Genomic DNA, 23,423 nt, shown 5'->3' on the forward strand with positions numbered 1-23,423 from the left:
CCCCCTCTTGCAACGGTGGACCTGACAACCGGTGCAAGGACAAGTGACTCCCTCATGTCAGAAAACTTCTCAAACACCTTTTGAAAGTTGGTGTTGATTTGAAGAGTGAGAGCATCGTAGGCTTCAGCAGTGGGAGCTTGAGCTTGTAGGTGATTGAACAATTAGGAGAGAATAGAGAGCATCTCATCGAACCTGTTGTTCGGAACATCGAAAATGTTCCAACATGCTCTCAGAAGTTTGATGAGGACCTGTTGCATGATGAGATTCATCTCATCCTTCTTTTGAATCTCCTTTTCAAGGTGCTGGATCTGCTTCTCATGATGAATATATGTTTGCTTAATAAGTTCGTTGGAAGCATTCAATATATCGTCATGGACCTTCAACATCTTGGTGATAGTGTCAAGGTAGTGATCGACACTTTCATCATATTTCTTCTCAACTTCCTCAATGGCGTGCTTGAGTCGTAAGGAAATGAGTTGATCCAGCTGGGCTTCACGTTCTGCAATGGTGGGTCTGGATGTGTTGATGGAGGACAAAGAGTTCAGGATTGCATTCAGTTTGGAGTCAAATCCGGAAATCTTGACGTCAAGCCTGGTGTTGAGTCCGACCATTGAGGTTTTGATTGTGTTCACCTTCTTCATGGTCTCCGAAACAGAGTCTCGGATTTCATGGAGGAAAAATGGATCAACGTGGTCTCCTGCGGAAGATCCGTTGTCCGAAGTGGAATTGCTGGACTTGTTCTTGTCAGCCTTTGGATTAGGTTTCTATTGAGGAGAGTCAGGAGGAGTGGGAACGTTGTTGATGTTCTTGGGGGTGAACTCAGTTTCACCTTCAAGAGTGTCTTGGACATGATCCTCTAGATTTGTTTGTTCATTAGCAGGTTCCGAAGAGGAGGAGGAGAGTCTGAAATCCAAATTTGGCCTGGATGAGGAAGGCTTCGAAGGAAATGGAAATGAGGAAAACATCTTGGGAGCAGGGATTGAGGCTCCTTCATCATCAAACATTACTTCATCAGAGTGTTCTTCATTGGGATCAGAATGCATTGCATCATGAAGTGGATTGGTGGGAGTTTCTCTGGAAGCAAACTCCAAATCAGTTACTTCATCAGTAGGGACAACGAAGGGCATGCTGCTTTGAATTGCTCTATTCCTCATGGAGATGAGGGTTGCTTCCACTTGGGATCTAGTGAGTTCCGGATGTCTCGATTAGGCCCTATCAACAAAGTCTTCCCAAAGTGGGTCGTTAACACCTGGTCGTCCTGTACTCCTTCCGGGTATCAGACCATTTGAGGCATCAGAAGCAGGAGGGACAACTCCCACTTCGGAATGCTTGGGGTCCGGAACAGGGGTTCCGGACCGTGCGAGTGTTGAAAAGATTAGGATATCAAAAGTGACACGTGGGTTTGTTCCAGGGGGTGCAATGAACTTTGTTCAACACTAGCATCACCTTTTTGGGAAGGTGAGGGTGGATTATGAGCAGACTCCCCGTGAGTGTGTGCTTGTGTTCTTGAAACATCGAGGGGTACCTTGGATGAGTGGGTTGGTGGGGTGTTCGGATGGCTAGAGTCAGCCTGAATGTCATGAGCTCCTTCTTTGTGAAAGGAAGAGCTGACTTTGGTTCTCTTTTTAGGCTTTGGCTTAGAGGAAGAAATCTTCCTTTTGGCAGACTTTTTTTATCTTTCCTCCGGACACAGTAGGATGGGCCTATTCCGGAATAGGCTCAATGGGGACAGGGGCATGTTGTGTTGGGTCGAACACAACCGAAGTCTCCAAGTGGTGTTGTAAATGAATGGATCCGAAAGGTATTATAGCCAATATGTGTTCCAGTAAACGTCTTATAGGTCCAAAAGAAGATTGGTCCAAAATGCGATAATGTTTAATAGTTTTGAAGGAGACATATACCTCTTTTGAAATTGTAGAAATTTGGATTGGTTCGGACCTTTCTTTGTAAAGCTCTTGGATCGTCAGGGCCCAAAACATAGGGCTGGAAATCTCATTGTCCTTCCTCTTGATGGCAAATTTTCGGAAGTCTTTCCATAAGACTTCAGGAAGATCCACAATATTGTCGCGTCCGGAGTACATACTGTACAACACATACAGCCAATCCTTGCTCAAGGTGTCCATACCACCGTGCATTCCGGACAGCCCTCGGATGATAAAGTGCATCAACATAATCCAGAGACCGGAAACCGCTGACTTGTTGAATTCTTTAGCCTTGTACTCCTGATCGTAGCCGATGTGTGCCAAGAATTGCTGAAATTCTTCGTTGGTTGGTTCTTGAACCTTCAAACCCTTGGGGTTTTCCCTAACTTCGATTGCTCTGAGAAACGTCGATTTGGAGATTGGCACGATGCGATCACCAGTGAGTTTGGTTTCGAGAACCCCATAAACAATCTTAATTATTGTAAACGTTGTGTGCAGAAGATGGAGTGGAAGAGGTGGTTCTGGGATTTTAGTGAGGGGAATGGAGATTGGATGATGAGCAATGAACTCGATCATCACTCTTATGGGTGCATCGAAATCCATGGGGTTAATGAAGAAAAGTTGTGTTGTGTCTCTGAGGAATGGTTTAGACGAATGTGAGGATGATGATCCTTTTGAAGATTTTTTCTTGGCAACATTTTTCTTGGCTATAGGAGCAGTTTGAGCTGTTTGATCGAACTTTGTGGGAGAAGAAGAAGACGCCATTGTTGCAGAGGTTGAGAGCTTGAAGAACACAAGAACACTGAAGGAGATGTGAGGTTTTAGAGGGATTTGTGTGCGTAAAGAGACAAATGAGGGTTTAAGAGAGTATATATAGGTGATGGAAACGGGTCGGGTCGAGAAAGGTAATGATGAAATCCGGTTTTGGAAATGGGTCGCATTTATTATGTTACCGTTTTAGGGATGAGTTGACTAATGATGACGAAAGGTTTCTATGGAACAAAGTGAGGAATAGAAACCGTCATACGGCGATGGGATTTTTGCTTTTGTGAACGTGAAAACGTGGTGCGGATTTCAAGGGTGATAAGATAAGCATATTTGAAAAGTAACTGTTTAAAAGTGTTTCACCTTAAAAACCTTTGGACTTCACATCGTTTCATTCCGAAATGATGGTGTTTCAGAAGTTTTGGAAAAGATTTTCATAAAATAAGAAGTCCGGGATGAAAGTTTGTGAGTTGTTCCGGAATGAAGCAAACGAGCTTAAAATGGTCCGGAGTTATTCTGAAAATTCCGGTGACACAAGTTTTAAAAGGATTCCGGAGCAAAAGGTTGAAAGGATTCCGAAAAAAAATCTGAGATGATTCCGGAATGAGGTTTGAGAAAGATGTCCGGAATGGAAATTTGAAAAAGATTTCCGGAGCAGGGTTTGAAATTCCGAAATGATTATTTCGATGTTCCGGAATGTATTTGAAAGAATTTCCGGACCAAGATTTGAAAAACTTCCGGAGTGAGATTTGAACGCATTCTGAAGTTTAGAATACAATACCTTTCCAGATTTGAATTCCGGGATGACCTTATGAAGTAAGTTCCGAGGTGAAAATTTTGACCATTGTGACTATGTGGGATATGGACATTATATAGTAAGATGAACTATACAACTTAAAACTCAAGTGGTGGTTAGAGATAAAGACAAGTAAAATGATCCTATGTATTCCGAGAGACAATAATTCCGAGATGAAAAATAATTTTGAGTTCGGAACCAATTTACTTTTTGATGTTTCCATCATAGAGTGTAAGTCTCTTGAAAGAACTGAGGATCACGAATCATCATACCCATTTTGTTCAGAAAACCATTGAATTTGGTTTCGTCTAATGCCTTAGTAAATACATCAGCATTTTTATCGTCAGATGGAACAAAAATGAGTTCAATGTTACCATTTAAGACATGATCTTTAATGAAATGGTACCGTATGTCAATGTGCTTTGTCATGGAGTGTTGAATTGGATTGTGCGAGATTGCAATGGCACTTTGAGAATCACAATAGATTGGAATGCGTTGAAAATGGTAACCATAATCCAAGAGTTGAGACTTCATCCAGAGAACTTGAGAGGTACAGCTGGCAGCAGCAATGTATTCTGCTTCAGCTGTAGTGAGTCCAATGCAGTTCTGCTTTTTGGATGACCAACTAACCAATCGACCAACTAAAATTTGACGGCCACTAGATGTGCTTTTTCTATCCAATTGTAGACCACCATAGTTTGATTCTGAATATGCTTGAAGTAGGAAGCTCTCATTTGCTGGGTACCAGATTCCGAGATTCTTTATACTTTTAAGGTATCTGAATATTTGCTTAACAACCAAAAGATGAGACATCTTTGGATTGAATTGAAATCTGGCACACAAACATTTAGAAAACATGATGTCCGGACGACTTGCTGTGAGATAGAGCAGGGATCCAATCATTCCTCTGTACTTCTTTTCATCAAGTGCTACACCTGAAGGGTCCGAAAAGATCTGGTGTCCGAAACCTGGGTACCTTGGCTGAGGCACAAGTGTCCATTGAGTACTTTTTGAGGAGTTCCGAAATATACTTCTCTTGGTGAATGAAAATTCCTCTGTTATTCTGTTTAACTTGGAGGCCAAGAAAGAAGCTTAATTCCCGATTCATACTCATTTGAAATATACTGACCATTAACTTAGCAAAGTCAGCAACCATTGAAGAATCGGTGGATCCGAAAATGATGTCGTCAACATAAATTTGGACCAGCATGAGATGCTTTCCATTTGACCTTCGGAACAGAGTGGGATCAAGAATTCCTATTTGAAATCCTGAACGCTTGAGAAAGTCAGTGAGGGTCTCGTACCATGCGCGAGGAGCTTGCTTAAGGCCCTAGACAGGTTTCCGGAGTTTGTAGCAGTAGTTCGGATATGATAGATTGATAAAATCGGGAGGCTGTTGAAGATATACTTCAGTATCAAGTTCACCATTTAGAAAAGCATTTTTAACATCCATTTGGTAAACCTTGAAGCCTTTATGAGCAACAGAAGCAAGAAAAATTCTGATAGCTTCAAGACGTGCCACTGGAGCAAAGGTCTCATCGTAGTCGAGGCCTTCAATCTGTGTAAATCCTTTAGCCACCAATCTTGCTTTGTTGCGAATGATAACTCCTGCATCATTTAATTTGTTGCGTAACACCCATCTAGTACCAACAACGGGATGATTCTGAGGGGGAGGGACGAGAGACCAAACTTCATTTCTATCAAATTCTGCCAGCTCTTCTTGCATGGATGTAATCCAATCAGCATGTTCAAGTGCTTCTTTGATGGATTTGGGTTCAACCATTGAGATAAATGCCGAGAAATGACATTCATTTTGAACACTTGTAGCAGAGCGGGTTTGTACACCACCGTTTGGATTTCCAATGACTTGGTTTGGAGGATGATCCTTGGTCCAAACATGTAACCTTAGAAGTTCTTGTGCAACAGATGATCCAAGTAAAAGTCTCGTACTCGGAAATCTCGAACTAGCCTCCGCCTAACACATTAGATACGTATTTCTAATCAATACTCGACTCATACTCAATTACACCAAAGGTTGTTCTCTCATTCTCTCTAACTCTTGGAATGGGTAAAAGACCATTTTACCCCTCCATGGTCTTCATTACTTATGTTGACCAAACCCTAAAGTCAACAGAAGTCAAAATCGAGTCAACAGTCCCAGTTTGACCTGACTCGCCGAGTGCACCTATGTGACTCGTCGAGTCCAGTCGTTCCTCAGAAGTCTTTGTGAGGGTCCAACTCGTTGAGTTAACCCCTAACTCGCCGAGTAACAGCATGGCCAGCTCATCGGGACAAACCCTAACCGACTCGTCGAGTCGGCTCCTCGACTCGGCGAGTCCATTCAGACTCTTGTCTCATTCAGACGATTTCAAGGCAGAAAACCTTCCCAAACTCTAGATCTACACTCTCAAGACTCATTTATCACGTAAAGTCACAAACTTTATGTCCATGCATGGCACTTAGAGCTTGAACTGCCAAAACACACCTTAAAAAAAGGGTTTTCACTCAATAGCATTATTATGGTCTTTTGGACTCTAGGGACCTCACATGGTCCAGATCTGAAGTTCAAACCTCAACATGAACACAAAACACTCTAGGTCCTCATATTAGCTAGAAAAAGCCCTAAACTCCCAAGTCATGAGATCTACTCAACAAAATGAGAAAGGTGCAAGCTTTATACCGTTCCCAGAAGCTCTGAGGTGAAATAGCCACATATCTTGCAGCTCCTTCTCATCTCTTGGCTTGAAATCCTTCTCTTCTCTTCAAAAGATGCACCAAACACTCAAGGTTAGCTCAAAAATCTCTCTCTAAGCTCACAGGCCAATTAGGGTTTACTCTCAGGGAGGTATAGCCGCAAATGAGGCTATAAGTGACTTTAAATAGGCCCCAAACCCAGGGATTTAGGGTTTCTCATCACAGTGTCTACTCGGCGAGTCGGCTCTCGGACTCGTCGAGTAGGTCATTAATCCAATGTGGCGCATCGCGACTCTAATCGACGAGTTGTAGCACCGACTCGTCGAGTAGCTCAATGGTCCTTAAAAATAAATACAATATACCTGGAAGCCCAGATGTTACAATTCTCCCCCATTAGAATCAGACTCGCTCTCGAAGTCATGATCTGGAAATAACTCTGGATACTGCTCTCGCATCTCGGACTCTGGCTCCCAAGTCAACTCGGACCCTCTCCGATGTTTCCACTGGACCTGAACCAGGGGTACCTCTTTGTTCCTCGGAACCTTCACCTTTTGATCGATGATCGCAATCGGTCTCTCAATGTAATTCAGGCTCGCATCCACCTGCATTTCCTCTAATGGCACCACTGTCGTCTCATCTGCTACACACTTCCTCAGCTGAGACACGTGGAAGGTGTTATGAATCTGGCTCAACTCCGTAGGTAGCTCCAAACGGTATGCTACCTTACCCACTCATGCGGTCACCCTGAAAGGACCGATGTATCAGGGCCCCAACTTGCCCCTCTTCCTGAATCGGATCACCCCTTTCCATGGGGATACCCTCCGGAGGAAAAAATCTCCAACCTGAAACTCAAGCTCGGATCGTCGCCTGTCTGCGTAACTCTTCTGGCGACTCTGGGCCGTCAGTAACCTCTGTCTGACCTGCTGAATCTGCTCAGTCGTCTGGAGCACTATCTCAGTGATACCCATCACTCGCTTCCCCACCTCTCCCCAACAGATAGGAGTCCGACACCTCCTCCCATAAAGAAGTTCAAAAGGAGCCATACTAATACTGGAATGGTGGCTGTTGTTGTAAGAAAATTCAGCCAAGGGCAGATATGTGTCCCAACTTCCACCGAAGTCCAATACACATGCTCGAAGCATGTCCTCGAGTGTTTGAATCGTCCGCTCACTCTGCCCGTCTGTCTGTGGGTGGTAGGCTGTACTGAAGTGCAATCGCGTACCCAACTCCTCATGAAACATCTTCCAGAACCTGGAAGTAAAACGCACATCCCGGTCTGACACTATCGATGTCGGCACTCCATGCTGAGCTACCACCTCTCTTACATATATCTCAGCCGGTCTCTCTGCAGAAGAACTCTCACTAATAGCAAGGAAGTGAGCACTCTTCGTCAACCGGTCCATAATCACCCAAATCGCGTCGACACCTCGCGCGGTCCTTGGCAATTTGGTGATAAAATCCATGGAAATCTATTCCCACTTCCATTGGGGAACCTCTAATGGTTGCAACTTGCCATGAGGATGCTGGTGCTCGGCCTTAACCCGACGACAAGTCAAGCACCTCTCGACTATCCAAGTCGCGTCCCTCTTTATACATGGCCACCAATAATCTCTCTTCAGGTCCAAGTACATCTTAGTGGCTCCTGGATGGATCGAGAATCTCGATCTATGCGCCACCTTCATCAGAATACGGCGAGCTCCGCCAGTATAGGGCAGCCAAATCCACCCTCAGAAAGTCATAAGCCCACGACTGTCTGTCACAAACTCAGACACCTACCCAATCACCCGCTCCCTCTTGCGGTTCTCCGGTCTCACGACCTCCACCTGGGCCTCTCGAATGGTATCTAAGACTGGAGTCATCACCGTCATCCTCATACACACATCTCGGATCGGAGCGCTCTCGGTTCTACAGCTCAGGGCGTCGGCTACCACATTAGCCTTGTCCGGATGATCGATGATCTCACAGTCATAGTCTTTCACCACATCCAACCACCTCCTCTGTCTCATATTTAGGTTGGGCTGATCCATGAGATACTTCAGGATCTTGTGGTCCGTGTATATAGTACACCGAACACCAATAAGATAGTGGCGCCAAATATTGAGGGCGAACACCACCGCCCCTAACTCCAAATCATGGGTGGGATACCTCGTCTCATGAGGCTTCAGCTGCCTCAACACATATGCTATCACGTGACCCCTCTGCATCAACACTGCACCCATCCCTGAGATGGACACATCGCAATAGACCACAAAGTCCTCCACTCCCTCCGGAAGGGATAACACTGGAGCTTCGCACAATCTCTGGCGAAGAGTCTCGAATGATGCCTGCTGCTCAGGCCCCCAAACAAAAGTAACACCCTTCCGGGTCAATTTGGTGAGAGGAACTGCAATCTTGGCGAAATCCTTGATAAATCTCCGATAGTAGTCGGCCAATCCCAAAAAACTCCTGATCTCGGATGGGGATCTCGGCACCTCCCATCGCATAACCGCCTCAATCTTGGCCGGATCGACCAATATCCTATTCTGATTAACGAGGTGTCCCAGGAACTGGACCTCTCGTAACTAGAAATCACACTTGGAGAATTTGGCATACAGCCTCTCCAACCTCAAAACCCCAAGGACCTCTCGCAGATGCTCCTCATGCTGCTCTCTGGATCTCGAATATACTAAGATATCATCGATGAACACGATCACCGACCGGTCCAACATAGGCATGCACACCTGGTTCATGAGATCTATGAATGACGCCGGTGCTTTGGTGAGCCCGAAAGGCATCACCACAAACTCGTAATGCCCATAGCGAGTTCTAAAGGACGTGTTCTGAATATCATCCTCGCATACTCTCATCTGGTGATATCCGAATCTCAAATCAATCTTGGAAAACCAAGATGCCCCCTGTAGCTGATCGAATAAGTCTTCTATCCTCAGAAGTGGATAACGGTTCTTGACCGTCAACTTGTTAAACTCCCGGTAATCGATGCATATCCGGTGCGAACCATCCTTTTTCTTGACAAAAAGGATCGACGCTTCCCACGGCGAGCTACTTGGTCGAATAAATCCCTTCACCAGCAGCTCCTGAAGCTGTGAGGATAACTCATGCATCTCTGGTGGCGCAAGGCGATAAGGTGTCTTGGCAATAGGTGCCGCCCCCGTAATCAAATCAATCTGGAACTCCACCTGCCTCACAGGAGGCACACCCGACAACTCCTCGGGGAAAACATCCGGGAACTCGCACACTATCGGAACTTTGGCGGTAGAACTCGACCTCTCTGACGAAATCCGCGTATCCATCACGTACGCCAGGAAGCCCATACAACCCTGTTGTAAACTCTGCCTCTCCCTGGCAGTACAGCAGAAGGCTGACCCAGATCTGGTACCCTCTCCATATACTGTAAGCACTCCCCCACTAGGGTCTCGTATAGTCACCATCTGACGCTCGTAGTCGATCATTTCTCCAAAAAGGCTCAACCATCCCATGCCCACGATGACACAGACATCACCCATCGCGATCGGTACCAGGTCAATCAGAAACTCGGGACCAAAAATCTCCAGCACACATCCTCGGAATATATCACTAGCAAAAACCGCATGCTCATCGGCTATGGAAACTCTCAGAGGTCGACTCAACGCCTCCCGTCGGATACTAATGTGATGACTAAAAGCTAAAGACACGAAGGATCGATTCTCACCTGAGTGAAATAACACCAAAGCAGGTACAAAATTCACAAGAAATGTAACTAAATACATCACATCATAAGCACAATAAATCTCAAAATAAATAACAAGGAATTACGTACTAGCCACGATATCAGGTGCTGCGCGGACCTCCTCCGCTGTCAGCTGAAAAGCTCTCCCACGAGCCCTCGGAACCTCGGCCTTCACCAGCCGAACATCAGCAACACACAATGCAGCAGGAGCGGAACCCTGGGCTGATCCCTGAACAAGCTGAGGGCACTCGGCCTTCCGATGGCTGGTCTGATTGTAGTGGAAACAGACTGAAAATCCCTTGGGGCAATCCTTCGCCATATGCCCCTCCTTTCCACATTTGTAGCAAATCCCCGCCCGGGAAGATCCCTCATGACTCTTGCCGCACTTGCCACAAGTGCGGCCTTTCTGGCCTCCTGATCTCGATTCAGTGGGCTTAGCCCGCTTGGCTGCCCCACTGCGACTGGGCTGGCCGCCGGTCTCTCCCCTGAGACTCTGCATCCTCCCTCGCCCGAGTCTCCAGCTCGATCTCCCTCCTCCTGGCATTTTCCTGAAGCTCAGCAAACGTCCGATAAGATGACTTCGCCACGAACTCTCGAATATCCCTCCTCAGAATGCTCAAATACCGGCTCATGCGTGCCTGCTCAGTCGACACATGCTCAGGGCAGAACAACGCCCTCTCGTGAAACATCCGCGTAATCAAAGTCACCGACTCTGTCTTGTGCCTGAGAGACAGAAACTCCTGGGCCAACCGTTCCCTCTCCACTGGGGGAACATACTCATCTCGGAACATCACAACAAACATCTCCCAAGTCACTGCAGAATGCTCAGCAGGAGTAAAACTGTCCGTCGCAAACTTCCACCAGTCCTTCGCTCCCAAGTGAAGTTGGTTCAGCGTGAACCGTACCCTCAAATGCTCAGGGCAAGAACTAGTATAGAAACACCCCTCGATATCAGAGATCCACCTCATCGCAGCAATCGGATCCTGAGCCCCATCAAACTCTCGTGGCTTCGTGTTGCTGAATTCCTGGTACAGCAACGAGTCACCTCCCTGTGGTCTGGCAGCAGCGAGAGCTGTGGTGGCTGCAGCAGCGACCTCAGTAACAGCGGCATGCCGCTCATCAAAAGTCTCAATCAAAGTGGTCTTAAAAGACCCAAACATCTCAGGAATCTCCGCTCGAATAGCTGCGGCCACCTCCCCGGGCTGTGGCGTGTACCCACCATGATGTCTCTGAAACACAACACAATCATCAGAGAATCGCTCGAGCATGCACACACTCGATCACTCATCCCTACTCGCTTCTTAGCATCCTAAGGATTCTTACTTAGGTTGCATACAGATCCGGTGCTTTCAGTAGTACGGGCCCAATACTACCTTCCAAACCCACCTGTAGTCATCCCAAGTCCTCCTCCTAGGACCCAAGTTCACTATTAATCTATCTCTCACGAATAACAGACTACCCTCTTAGAGGATCCCTCATATACTCATCTAGATATCTCCGCTAGATTATTCCTTGACTGAAGACTTTCTCTCTCTAAGTGATCCAGATAGATACTCTCACTCAGTGCATACTCAAAGCATATAACAGATAGCAATGACTCCTAAGCTAAGGTATCACAAATCAGGCAACTTTAGCCCTAAACTATGAAATATCTAGCCTATCCTCTAGCATGCATTACTACTATCTCATAAATATCTCATAACACAACTAAATAAGGGTATTTTGGGAAATCACCATTCGGGCTCTGGCTGATTGTACACACCGCTTCAACTCATTTTCTCTTAAAAACTCTTGTTCGGTTTTAGAAAAAAAATCATTTCTTTTGAAACCTTTTTCTCAAATCCTAAGTTTGAGTTCAGACATACCCGAAGATGCATCCGAATCCGTCAAACCAAGGTTTGATACCAACTTGTAACACCGTAAATTTTCAAACAAAAATTTTCATTTAAAAACCCAAATATCTCTTTTCAAAATCACAATTTCCACAAACATCAAGTTATCAAAACACATGTCTCAAAAACTATTTATAACAGAAATCCAGGATCTTCAAAAAAACATATATCCGACGCAGGTGTGTGCACAATCAAGCCGGCGCCTTCTCGTGATCCTGAGAAGTGCCTGAAACACATAACACATAACACGATAAGCACGAAGCTTAGTGAGTTCCCCAAGATACCACACACAGCTCATTAGCCACTCTAGGCTATAACTCAATAAGACCCTCCGGTCAATGTGTCTCAGTGGGACCTTCTGGTCCCAACTCAATAAACTCATAATAACAATACTCAGCATAAATCACAAGACATGATGCAAAATATTAAGATACACAGATAAGCACAATAAACATCTCAATCACACGGAAGTAACACTCATGGTAAGTAGAGTGAGAAGACTCACCTCGTAAGCTAGCAAGTAAAAGTCTCGTACTCGGAAATCTCAAACTAGGCTCCGCCTAACACATTAGATACATATCTCTAATCAATACTCAACTCATACTCAATTACACCAAAGGTTGTTCTCTCATTCTCTCAAACTCTTGGAATGGGTAAAAGACCATTTTACCCCTCCATGGTCTTCATTACTTATGTTGACCAAACCCTAAAGTCAACAGAAGTCAAACTCGAGTCAATAGTCCCAGTTTGACCTGACTCGCCGAGTGAACCCATGTGAGTCGTCGAGTCCAGTCGTTCCTTAGAAGTCTTTGTGATGGTCCAGCTCGTCGAGTTAACCCCTAACTCACCGAGTAACAGCATGGCCAGCTCATCGAGACAAATCCTGACCGACTCGTCGAGTCGGCTCCTCGACTCGGCGAGTCCATTCAGACTCTTTTCTCATTCAGACAATTTCAAGGCAGAAAACCTTCCCAAACTCTAGATCTACACTCTCAAGACTCATTTATCACGTAAAGTCATAGCCTTTACGTCTATGCATGGCACTTAGGGCTTGAAATGCCAAAACACACCTTAAAATATGGTTTTTCACTCAATAGCATTATTATGGCTGAATAAAGCAGGGACTTTTGGACTCTAGGGACCTCACATGGTCCAGATCTGAAGTTCAAACCTCAAGATGAACTCAAAACACTCTAGGTCCTCATATTAGCTAGAAAAAGCCCTAAATTCCCAAATCATGAGATCTACTCAACAAAATGAGAAAGGTGCAAGCTTTATACCTTTCCCATAAGCTCTGAGGTGAAATAGCCACAAATCTTGTAGCTCCTTCTCGTCTCTTGGCTTGAAATCCTTCTCTTCTTTTCAAAAGATGCACCAAACACTCAAGGTTAGCTCAAAAATCTCTATCTAAGGTCACAGGCCAATTAGGGTTTACTCTCAGGGAGATATAGCCGCAAATGAGGCTATAAGTGCCTTTCAATAGGCCCTAAACCCGGGGATTTAGGGTTTCTCATCACAACGTCTACTCGGCGAGTCGGCTCTCGGACTCGTCGAGTAGGTCATTAATCCCACGTGGCACATTGCGACTTTACTCGACGAGTTGTAGCACCGACTCGTCGAGTAGCTCAATGGTCCTTAAAAATAAATACAATATACTTGGAAGTACGGATGTTACAAGATCATTCATATATCTAAAGTTTAAGTGAGCAAGCCTCCTATACCATAACCAACTGACGTCATGAACAACTTTTGTGAGTAATCAGAGTTGGGGCTTGCCAATTATCATGTTGATATCAAGAGGATATATGTTCTTGTTACGATTTGACATGATCAAGCATTCCTTTTGATCTTCGAACATGACGTAGCTATGTTTCTTGCATAATTCAACTCGACGATTTGCATCAGTGAGTTGAGCCACACTTATTAAATTATGCTTCAAGTCAGCTACATATGCCACATTTGAAATGGAGAAGTTGCCATTGGTAAGGATTCCATAACCTCGGATCTGGGAATTAGAGTTGTTGCCATACGTCACATAGCCAGTATTTGGTGCAAGTTTGAGATCTTGCAGAAAGTCCTTCTGCCCCATCATGCGCATGGAGCAAGCACTATCAATATACCATATTTCATCTTGCTCTGTAGCACAGAGTGCCTGCAAAAATTAGTGAGTTGTGGAGTTTTTAGGCTCCGAGTTAGGTTTTGGCACAAAGGCACGAGTCTTAGGCTTCGGTAGTGACTTTTGAGGAACTGATGGTTTGGAAGGTTTGTTCCGAGATTCCTTAGGAAACAAACAGAAGGTCATGGTTCTTTCATCTATACAGTAGTCATATTCAATGACATGAGAGTTTGGAACAACTTTTTTTGGACATTTAACTTCCGGAGTAGTGGGAACTACTTTGTCTACCGGAGTTCTTGTTTCATCAGTGCGAGTTTTGACTTTCCAAAAAAGGTTTTGCTTTGAAGATTTTGAAGAAAATGTTTTCTTAACACTTTTTGTCTTGGTTGATGGCACACTTGATTTGAAAGTTGAGGTTTGAAAATTGTGCCATCGGTTTTTGCAATGAAAACAGGTGAAACAGTCCGAGGAGAGGTGTTTCGGACAAATGTGGTGCTTACACCTGTGTATCTTAGTGGTGCACACTTGATACTGACCACTTTCTTTTATTCTACAAGGCTAGGAGGATTGGAAGGCATCTTGAGAATCTTAGTGGGTGTAAAGGAGTTTTGACTATGGGATGATGAATGAGAATTCCGAGATACACTCTTTTTGGAGTTCTCAAGGAATCTTGAATTTTGTCTAGTCTTAACATCCTTTTTGTATGCATTCCGAGCTTCCACTTTAGGATCTACAATATCCTTCCTATTTAAGATTGGCCTTCTTTTGAAATGAGACAAAGATTTTGAAGTTTGTCCTACTGAAGGATTGTTGAACACAGGCTTAATGGGTACTAGATTTTTTTTTGAAATCACTTGAGGTTCAGAATCACATGAGATTGACTCATCAACATCACTATCTAAAGATGCCCAAACACATTCTGAAGGTTCAGAAGCCGTTGATTCCGGAAAAATTTCCTCAACAACACAGCTGTTAGGAGGGCTGTGGTTCGGATTAGGAGCAACAGACTTTGGAGTACTAGGGTTGAGTTTAGAGGTCCGATTCAGGTCCAGGTTTATCAGAGGCGGAAATTGCGTGGAATCGGGACTCTTGACAACTATAGGCTTAAAATCAGGAATCAAGGATGAAAAATGGTCAGGAGTCTCATGAATGGGTGACAAGGGAGAAATAGTTGTATCCGAATGTTTAATGTTCGGAACATCTCCTATAAAAGTCAGATTTTGTAACTCCTTCAAGGGACGAACAACTGGTTTCGGAAACTTACTTCCGAGACCATGAGCTTTTGACCAAGCATGACGAAAATTGTGAGTCATCCGTTCATTTGCTTCAAGAATGTCTATGGCTTGGTGCATGACATCAATCTTAGCATTAAGACGTTTGTTATCAGAAATTAAAACATTTCTTTCCGAATAAGTGATTTCACATTTGTCTTTAAGAATGATACATTCATCTTTTGACATTACAAGCTCATGTTCTAAAGATTCTATTTTTAACTTCTTATCCTCGAAACGTAACCTAAGACAACTTAATTCACTGTCCTTCTTCTCACTGGCTTCTATGGCTGACTCATAGGCTTTGTAAATGATGTTCATATCTGATTAGATATGGGTTAGATATGGTTCACAAAGAGACAAATCAAAATTATTATTAGTAATCATAGATTGTACCTGTTGAACGATGCTTCTGCCGGGTGGATCGTTGGTAGCCATGTAGCAGTAGTTCGACTCAACATCTTCATCATCTCTTTCTGAACTAGACGACCGATAGCCTTCATCACATTTAATTTCTTGTCGAGCCATAAGACACATGTTTCTGCCAGTGGTTACGTCATCATCATCTCTAGATGACCAATACCCTTCCACATCCCTTGATACAACTGTAGCAAAAGCTGTTTCACTTTCAGCCAATTCTTGAGCTCGGCGTGCATAGTAACTAGAGTCCTCGATCTTCGGTTTTTGTGGGACTTCAGCCAAGCAATCTTTAGCAAATTGATTTGCATGTCCATATTTGTGACACACAATCTTGGGTTTTTCAGACTTCGGAAGCTGTGGAGGTTCCGAGGTGTGATTAGGAGTAGGAAGATTAGGCTTGTAGGCTGGAGAGTTTTCGAAAGGTTTGTTGAATAGTTGATGATTATTTTGGTGAGGAGCTTGAAAACGGTTGTTATGATGAGAATTTTGGAATCGATTGTTGTGAGGCTTGTTGAAAGGACAGTTTTATTTCATGGATAGAAGAGAAAACTCTTGTTGAAAACGTAGTTCAGAATCCATTTCATCGGGATTAAGAGTTTGCATAGGCTGATAGTTAGAATTTGTGAGAACCGGAACGGTTGGAGGTGAGGGTTGAATAGGAGGAATGTATGGAACAACAATGGTGAGAGGGTCCGAAATGGTTGGGTTTGAGGTTTGTGGGTCATAGGAACTGACTAAGGCAAGAGGACCTCATGTGAGTTCGCGTAAAGTTTTAGCAACATTTAACTCATGACCTTGAAGATCATCAAAAAGTTGATAGAGCTTGAGCTTTTTTAGAGATCCATTGTTCTGAAGACATGGTTTCACGTTTCCCCATCCATTTCCAAGACTGTAAGAGAACTTGAGATTGTATTCAAGTGGAGTTCGGACTATCCCATGAGCTGTCATGTTGTTGACAATGATTTGGGATCTGTTTGAGGCTGATGCAACAGATTCACCAGGTGTTGTAGTGAAAATGTCGAACTCATTGACAACCGAAGTCAAATGCTCATCCTTCATGTTCTCTGACCCTTCAAATAATTCTTGAAGTGTGTCCCAAATCTCTTTTGCAGACTTCCACAGTTTGATGTGCTCAAAAAGAGATGGTGGAACATCAAACACCATTTCCGTGAAGGCAACTTGATCAGCATGCAACTTTTCGAGATCATCAGCAGTGAGAGGTGCTTGTTGTTGTTGATCCTGTCCCAAGAGGGTTGCAGCAGCATCTCTAACCACAGTTCGAACTGGAACATGAGGACCTTATTTAACGGATCTCCAGATAGATTCACCTTTCTCTTTTCCAAGTAAAAATCTTTCCATTCTAACTTTCCAGTGATCATATTCTTCAAGAACTAGCAGTAGGGCACGTGTAGGGCAACCCACGCTATTTTCTATTTGCATCGAGTATATTTGTTGAGTATTAGGAGCAACCATTGAATTTAAGATATCTTGAGCAAAAGTGGTATATAGAAGAACTTTTATCCTGAACACAGAAATGATCGAAATACCAATGTAATCTCAAATCAACTATAATCTGATATTATGGATTGAAAGGACAATCACTCAAGCTCTTATACCAATTGTGAAAACAAGGAGATCTTATGCGCATGGACAAGGTTTGAAAACTCAAATCTTGAGTTAATGCTTAAGATCAATGTCTGCTACTAAGGAATGTTCCAGTCAAGTCTGGCAAGACCAGTCAAGTCTGAGTTAATGCATTCACCAAAGTATTCAAGATATTAATGAAGAGTGAAGATAATGATCAAGGTAAAGATAATAAATGAGGAAAAAGAAGAATGTTTAAGAGAATAACTTGAAAGGTGAAGTAAACTAGAATATTGCTATATTTCTTTGAACAATCCGTCACTTGATTTATCATAGAAAGCTCCTTTAAATAGGAGAACATAATACATCGTACAAACAAAATACAAACATATGACTCGAAAATAGAGATGTTTCTGAACCTCTGATTATCTAAGTTTGAGAAAAGAGACTATGCCCTATGACAAGTTAAATCAAGCTAAGTGACAAAAACAATTAATACAAACGGACAAAAGTACATCCGGACAACATGTCACACCCCCAAACCGGAACGGCGGAAACGTTTGGGGGCAGAGGACGACATGTTCAGTATCATAACAATGCACAGTAGTAAAACAAGCAACAACATCATCCACTGCATTAATAATATAGTTAAATACAAGTGTGTTCTGAAAGTATTTGTAAGACACAAAAAATATATATATCCAAAATAAAAGACGAGTCTTGAACATGCTTCGTCTTCTCAAAACCCGGTCCATTGTACCTGTCTACTGGTGACTTGAGAATACAAGTTATTTTGAAAGAGTAGATCAGCATTTAAGTTGGTGAGTTTATAAGTAATTTTGTGTCAGATGTTTGCATTAGTTTGATGAAAATGTTTGTATGTGTTTTGATATAAAAGTTTGTAAGTGTTTTGATGTAAATTTTTGTATACTTCCTAGAAAATCCTATATTTTCTACTAAAATGAAAGTGGTCTTCTACCAAGAACCGACTGTTTTGTAAGTTTGTTCTCTCGTAAAAATGTATGTTTTCCCAAGTTTATGACTATCTTTACTAGAAAATAGATTAGATTACTCGACGTGAGAATATCACTATATGAGTGTAATGGAAAAATGAAGATGTATAGTAGTTTTGTATAAAAATACCCTACTGAAGCACTAACTACCTTAAAACAAATAAATTTAATTAAGGTTCAAATGTGATGTGGTTATAACCATGCTGATTGACTAGTATTTAACATGACGACCTGCTGGCGTCGAAACTAATGTGACATTTGTCACCCCTTTGGCTTGTCTTCCGGACTGTAGCTAACAATTTTGATGTGGGATTGTCAGTCCCGTATAGATCTATACACACAATGCCTGCTCTCCTTCCAGGAGACTCTGGTTACAAAACGCGACATAACAAGTATATTGCTATGCCGTGAAGTAGAAGTTTCACATTATTGTTATCTTGTTCTTGTTATAGTATGTATGTTCCTTTCTATTCTTGTTATAGAATGTATGTTCCTTTCTGTTCTAGTTATAGTATGTTCCTTCTTGTTATAGTTATAGTATGTTCCTTCCTGTTCTAGTTATAGTATGTTCCTTCCTGTTCTAGTTATAGTATGTTCCTTTCTGTTCTAGTTATAGTATCTTCCTTTCTGTTCTAGTTATAGTATGTTCCTTTCTGTTCTAGTTATAGTATGTAAGAACTGACTCATATATGAACTGACTCTTGTAAGAACTGACTTATGTAAGAACTGACTCTTGTAAGTTTCACTGTTCTAGAAGTAGTAAGTAGTAATCCTCTAAACTATACCTATTATAGTTTACTAGTATGATTGTTTAACTATTACTGATTCATAGAAAAGACTCAATTACTAACCATAACCAACTAAGTTAAGAATGAACCTTAAAAATGGGTTTAATATTCGCATATGTATTTAATAAGTATAACTATGATTTAACCGACATTTGGACTAGTGATCCTACCTCAAGCCCACAACCAAACAAGGAGCAGGAGTCAAGGTATCTAGCAATAGTCCTAAGTCTATTAAAGCATACTTATGCGTAAATAGATAGACGAATATGATTTCATATAAAAGAAGTTTATAAGAGATTTAAAAGAGTTTTCAACAAGTTTTGAGTATAAGAAATCCTTTCGGATGTTGTTTTCACATATAAATGGTTAACACAATTTCATTGTGTTCTACTTGTATTCCCCCCCCCCTAAAAGCATTTAAAATCATTTAAAAGATAGATTATAGGGGTATGAACTCACCTGATGTGAGTGATTCAGATGAAAGTTTGATATAGGATGCTAAGTATGTCAAGTGAAGGCTCGAGCACAAACGAATCCTATTAAGCATATATTAACCCATATGTGTATAAAATTAGTGTATATAACAACTAATCATGTAAGGGAACCAACCTTAGGAACTAGGAAACACTCATAATGGAGTGTTAGAATAACATATGATTGAATGAAAGGAGTACACGGCCAAACAAGGGATGTTCACGGCCTTAGGAGGGTTCACGGCCATAGAACACATGATGTGTTCACGGCCCAACCTTGATCCTTTGAAGTGTTCACGGTCATGGATGAAGTGTTCACGGCCTAAGTTGCATCTAAGAAGGGTTCACGTCCAAATGAAGGGTTCACGACCGTGAACTCTTGAAGATCTTGCAATTTGGTGCTTGTTTCATGGGTGGAATCAAGTGCTTTAATGGACATCAAGTTGATGGAAGAGATACTTACGTTTTGGTAGCTTTGAGTAGTGTTCACGGTTGAAGAAAGTTGAGAGAGAATGGGGTGTGTTCACGGCTAGAGTTGAAGGAGTTGAAAAAGTGGAGAAAATGAGCCAAATTCTTTTATATATGGAGGAAGTTGTTCACGGCCATGAACCTAGATGTGGCCGTGAACTCCTTTTGATGGTGTTTCCGGCTCAATTGCAACTTAAAGAACCGAAGCTAACACTTCCTAACACATAAACGTTGAGTGTAATACGCTTAGAACTCTCAAACAAGCCCTAAACAAGGCTAAAAGATAACAGAAACAAGTCTGACTTTTGATTGATTAGACTGACTTACAAGATAGAAATTTACGGGTTGTCACATCATCCCCCCGTTAAGGGAATTTCATCCCGAAATTAAGCCTAAGGGATATACATGGACGAAGGTGAAAGGTGTGGATACTTACGTTTCTGATGGTCCTCACGACTCCAAGTGAATTTATGTCCTCGCTATGCATTTTAAGCGGACTCTCACTATCGGGATAGGGATCTGATTAGTCCTAACGACTTCGCTTTTTAGGATTTCTATGGATTCTTCCACAAGGTTGAGGTGCTCGCTTACCTCGATCAAAGCGATTGGGATAACAAAAGTCTTGTCGGACGACCAGTTTTCCAGTTAAAGACGTGGAAAGTAGGGTGTAAGTTATTGGATTCCCGAGGTAGTCGGGGTCTATAAGCTACTGGATCAACTCTAGTAAGAATCTCAAATGATCTTATGTACCTTGGATTTAGTATTCCACACTTTCCGAAGCGTATCATGCCCTTCCGGGTGAGACCATCACCTGACGAGGTCACCAACCTGGAATTTCGAGGGTTTTCTCTTATCGAAGGCGTTAGCTTTTCTGCCTGACCTTGGGAGCTTCACGTCGCTCCTAGATTTGTACTCTCTTCTTGGTAGTTTCTCGGATGAATTCCGGACCAGCGAAGGTGCCGTCTGGAAATTGGACCTCTAGCTAGTTGTGTGTCGCCTACTTTAATCCAGTGAAGAGAGGATTTGCACTTGCGACCAAACAGGGTTTCGAATGGAGCAACCTTAAATGCTAGCATGGTCAAGGACTTGACTAGTTGATAAGTGGGTATTCTTGCTCTACCAAAGTCTATCACATATGCTCTCCGCACAACTTCTAATGATTGAATCGTCCTCTCATTCTGTCTGTTGGTTTAAGGATGGTAGGCTATGCATCATGACTGGCCTAGTTCCCAAAAAATTATGAAGTGACTGCCTGAACTGGGAGATGATTCTACTATCTCAAACGAAGATAACAGTTATTGGAACACCGTGCAGTCTAACTAATTTCTAGGACACACGTTCTAGTTAACTTCTCTATTTTGCCTGATTCCTTAAAATTGTAGGAAGGGTGCAGATTTGGCTAATCTGACGACGATCACCAAAAATGGCCTCAATTCCACCTGTTGCCTTGGTTAATTTGATTATGAAGCTCATTGTAATCCGCTACCACTTACACTCAGGTATCTCCGGTTGTTGTAGTAAGCCTGCGGGCTTTTGCTCTGAAGTTCATGATAAGACTCATACTTAGGTCATCCACCATCACGTCGTGTATACTATTCATATATAATTTAGATTGACAAAACGTTCGGATGGGTGGTTCTGCCCCAAGTGCACAACCAGACAAGGAACATGAGATAGGGCGGAATCACACATCCCAAATCTTGTTGAGTCTAAATTATATACCACTATTGTGTATACACTTAGCAGCGATTGATTAACCTAATTAGTTCTTAGTCTCTATTATTGAACTTGGCCTGTGGTACGAGTGGTCTTTCTCAGAGATCTATTGGGTATACTTCGGGTGGTTACTCACTTCTAAGACTTCTTTGGTGTTTTTCACTTCAAGGCTATTGACTAATGGGTAGGCTAGAAAGGCACGTTACCCCTCGCATGGGTACTTCTTAAGTTCTGAAGTGAGAGATGATATAAGGGTTCGCGTTATGGATTGGAAGAATTTCATCTGACGGTTGATTGAGGGGAAGAGTTCTTTTACACAACACAAAAATTTTGCATGGTAAGGACCAAGCCAAACCATGTCGGATGATGATGTCAGAACTTCTCGACGAAAAAGATATTATGCCGATCTGGAAGAAATGATTACTAGGATGATGAACTATCCTTGGTATTATTACTACGAACCCTATTGTACCGTAATTTACAAGTACCAACTAAATGAGGGTTCTGATAATTTGAAATAATGAACTTTCATGAAATGACCCCTACTAGGTCTCCCTATAACTTTTTAGTGTACACCAGCCATGTATAATTAAGATTGGAAAGACAGTTGACTGAGTGACCCTGCCCTAAATCCACAACTAAACAAGGAACAGGAAATGAGAAGAAATCACTCACTCTAAGTCTACAAATCTTAATTATAAATGGCCCTAATGCATACACTAAGCCATCTTAGCTTTACCTGTTAGGGTTCCGAGTTTTATACGAGTGTTGTGATTTGGTTCGAACGAGAGAGTAATTACATTTATAATTAATTATTGGGGTTTGGAAGCATACCAAAACTATAGCAGGGTTCTTTGATGCTTTCCCATATTCTAGGGTCAAACTCCTCTTGCTCCCCCGCTATTCTTCTTTGTTGGACAGTCCCTTTTGAAATGTCCTATTTCACCACAAAAGAGGCATATTGGACTGGTTCCAACATTGATGGTTGAAGTAATGTGCCGGATTGGAATTCTGCAGAAAACGGGTAGTGTTGCCGTTCTTGTTGCAGTTCATGCAATATATCACTCGGCAGACTCCCAGGTGATGGAAGCTGCACTTTTTGCACTTGGGTAGATTCCCGGCATACTGCCTTACTGGGATAGGGGCAACCGGGATACTAGTAGGAAGGGTAGTAGGAGCAACAGATGTCGTGGCCGTAGAGGCTGCCACATGTTGTTGTCTCTTGGCTAACTTTTGAAATGATTTTCCCTTCTTTTTATCCCAGAATACCCGTTTCTAGTTCTTAGATTCGAGGTTCGGAGTGCCTTTATAAGTAGGCACTCGTTGTTGTACTTGGTTATCGCCGTGATTGGGATTGTCGATAATAATTCCACTACCATTTGCGTTGTTAGCGTTAAGGTGAGTCATGACAGCTGCTACGGCAGCTGTGACCGCATCTTGAAAAGTAGCCGAATCTATCTAAAGGATTGGTGTTTTGCCAGTGGGTTGGTTACGTTTCTTCGAAGGCATGATTCTGTTACACGATAATAAAATGAGCTCGTGAGTGATTTTGGTTGGCACTAGATGTATTCTAATCATTTATATGAATGTAAATTTTTCGTTTCATTATACTTTTCTCGATGATTCGACCTACATCCCTATGATGCAGTCCTGGTAAGGAGTAGAAGTAAGTTTCTATAATGGTTATAAGACGAGTGTCATCCAAACGAAGTTATCTCGATTGGTGGATATCGTGATCCAACCCTCGAAAAGATTTGAAGACAATTCATAATAAAGTCTACATAAACTATACTTATGAA

Source organism: Lactuca virosa, chromosome 8, assembly GCF_052849685.1.
Source record: "Lactuca virosa cultivar CGN04683 chromosome 8, Lactuca_virosa_CGN04683_v6, whole genome shotgun sequence".
Classification (NCBI taxonomy): domain Eukaryota; kingdom Viridiplantae; phylum Streptophyta; class Magnoliopsida; order Asterales; family Asteraceae; genus Lactuca; species Lactuca virosa.